Here is a 3,242-nt window from a genome sequence, read left to right as displayed (position 1 = left end):
AAAAAATCGGTTGTCTGTAAAGTCGGTTTACTGACGATAGTTGAACGTGACAACGTCATAAGAAAATAGTGATGGAATGGTTTCATTTTTCAAAAGAGAATTTTAATTTTACTTGTTAGATATTTTGTTTGAATATAGAGGAGGTAAATAGAAATGTATTATTGTATAGCAGCTGTCCACGCGGACGCATCGCTCACTCAAGTAGGAGAGAGACAGATGTCGAACGCTGCCGAACGCGGAGACCGATTGTGCCTCTTTGTCGCTCGTTTCGCGCTCTCGCTTGTACTTCAATTCTTAAATGGAACGCCTCAGAGCGAGGTAACGCCGCATGAGTCATGTTTTTTCGTGCGTGCAGCCGGCTCCATCGAATTATAAGACTTTGTCACGTCAATAATCAATAATAAACAAAATTAGTGTTCAAAAGTGTTTTTTTTTAAGGATAAGGAATAGTACTGACCTTTAACTTGCTCTTCAATTGTATGCAGGTTACAGGAATTTCATACCTCGAGGCAGAGTCAGACCTTATTGGGGTTTTCCCCTTGTTGGCTTCTGGCGCGTATTCACTAGAAATTGGTAGTGGCGCCAGAACAATTTTTGATTTTGTCACATAATTTAGAGCTAGTTACGTTTTGGCCTTCTTCTTGTTAACTTGCGTTTTTAATTCATATTTTCTTCGCTGTGCCTGCAGTTGTAACCCGTTATTTTATAGTTAATATTTCATTTGAATTTCATTCGCTCCGTTAAAACCAATACCTTGAAAAAATAAGGCTCCTGATTTCACGGCAAACAATTAAGTAGTTGAGAAAAAAAATGTGAAAGGACAATCACAAAAACATCGTAAGGCAGATACATATACCTAAGTACTGGTAGCTACTCATTATCATCATCATAGAGTTTTAAGACTGTATGGACATCATGCACCTGCATTCCAGACGTGACTATTTGTGAACAGCAATCTAATCCGGGCCTCTCTCTATTCCTGTTTCTAATATTTTTCTAATTACCTTGATCTTCATGTCTCAGAAAGTGTAACATGTTCTACCTCTACTATTCCTTATTGACATCCGCACTACATCTTTATTTCTAACCTTCTTCGATACACTATTTTCATATTCCTCCTACAATACCTCATCTCATACACTTCTAATTTTTCCTTTTCTTTCACATCCATCACAATTCGCATGCATATTGGCGTGCTCCAAACCCATACTGAAGTAAGGTAAATCCGGGTAAGGTCAAAAGTATAAATTTGACACATTTGCGGGAATATACTTCACACGAGGAAGGGTAGAAAGGTTCTAATAGAAGGCGCGTTTTAAACACAAATACAACAGAAATTTTAGTTTTATTGCCACAAAAACAAAAAGAATATTCTGCAGGATGTCAATGTTGCAAAATAGGTATCAATTCCTTAGCAAAAGTTAATTAGTACAGTAGGGAAATCCCAACCATGACTCGCATGCACTCTTTTCATTTCAAAACTGAAAAATATTTTAATCGAGCTACGTATTGGAAATTCCTTGGGACATATAAATCCCCAATCAACGCATACTCTTTTAGCCTATACGCCGGTTGAAAATGTCAATACATACATTCAAGGCAAAATTACTGCAATCTGACTTGGATTTTCCCGACTATTAAACGTAAATAAAGCCGAACTAACAGCAAAACACAATTTAGGCTTGTTTAGGCGAAAAAAAAAACAAAAAAAGTAATAATAATAATATTCTTGGGAATAGTTTTCCCCCGATTTGTGGGTGAATAAAAATCAATATTAATTAATGCCAAACAGTTCAGAACCAAAAATTTAGAACACAGACTAAAAAGAGTTTAACAAACAATAAAACAACAAAACTGCGTTGTAAAGATTATTTTTGAAACTTAAACAAAAGAGAAAATACAAGACACAAACTTGTTACAAGTATTTTTAAAGATAGACAAAATAATTTCCCTTTTGCTTTATATGTTACAGAATTTTTATTAAAAAAAAATAAAATATAAACTAACTAAACAAACTTACCTATTATTTTTACACATCTTCCTGTACCTGACTTCTTAGATATCAAGAATTATTCTGATTTTTCGACTCCGATTTCTATATTGGTTCCAAGCCTCTAACCTTACTTTTTCTTTCGTTACCTACCATTTATACTATATTTTGTTTTATTTTTGTTCCATACTCTTCTAAATTTTTTTTTGTACTTTTCCTTTTGTAATCCACACTGTGTTCTGTTTATATCAACTTTAGGAAGAATATCAGACCGTGCAGAGATTTATTGATATCTTATACTTTCTTTTACTACCCTTAATTACGAGATTAAAAAGTATTTTATACAGATAGTACTTACTTGCTTCTGCGTATATGAAGTTTTAAATAAAGGTCAATGAAACGAAGGCATTGTTTACAAAAAAATAATAAAATAGTTGACAAGTTCCAGGCTGATACGAGAGGACCGTTTTATATTAATTTTTTGTCTAAAGATAATGATAGTAGTTTCTGATTTCGTCTACATGAGGAAACCGAGCGTGGTGGAAAGTCAATTTATCTTATTTAATTAACAGGACGAAGCCGGTGTTTCGACCAAGTGAGAAGCGCAAAAAATCGTCAAAGTAAGGAGCTGAATACCAAGAAGCTCTCTCGGAAACTTGTAATTGTTGGCCACACATTTATAAGCCGAAGTTCCGAGCAGAATAACTGAAAAGGTTCCGCAGCTTTTCCAACAAGTAACTTTTAAGGGAAACCGCTCAGAGAAAAAGGAAAGAAGGACGATTTCGAATTACAATGACGGCGATTAGTTCTTTTGAATGTGCTCCTGTGGCTTCTTCCGGGTTAAGTTTGCTTAAATCACCCCCAAAGGTTTCAAAGAACATCATTTGAATACTTTTAAATTAGGTTATTACTTTATCATTTACTTTTACTGTTCTACACTTGTCGGCATCACTTATTAAATGAGTTTTGCGTTTGTAAACTAAAAGAATTACTGCATGATATCGGTTTATTTACAGCTGTTGGTATGTTAATAAGATTGAATATATTTAATGTAAGTAAAAGGCAGCCGTGATTGCTGTAAAGGTAGCAAAAGCACATATCTACGTTTGCTATTTCGAAAAAAAAATAAGAACTTTGGATTTGTTTGTTTGTTATACAATATTTTCCCAGTAAACTAATACGAAAATTCTGATAAATGAAGCAAGATGTGGAGACTCACAAAAAGTGTGTCAACAGGCCATTGAGTAAAGAT

The sequence above is a fragment of the Agrilus planipennis genome, unplaced genomic scaffold (assembly GCF_000699045.2).
Source record: "Agrilus planipennis isolate EAB-ADULT unplaced genomic scaffold, Apla_2.0 scaffold45, whole genome shotgun sequence".
In the NCBI taxonomy this organism is placed as follows: domain Eukaryota; kingdom Metazoa; phylum Arthropoda; class Insecta; order Coleoptera; family Buprestidae; genus Agrilus; species Agrilus planipennis.
The sequence above is the reverse complement of the archived record's forward strand: the minus strand, read 5'-3'. Positions refer to the sequence as shown.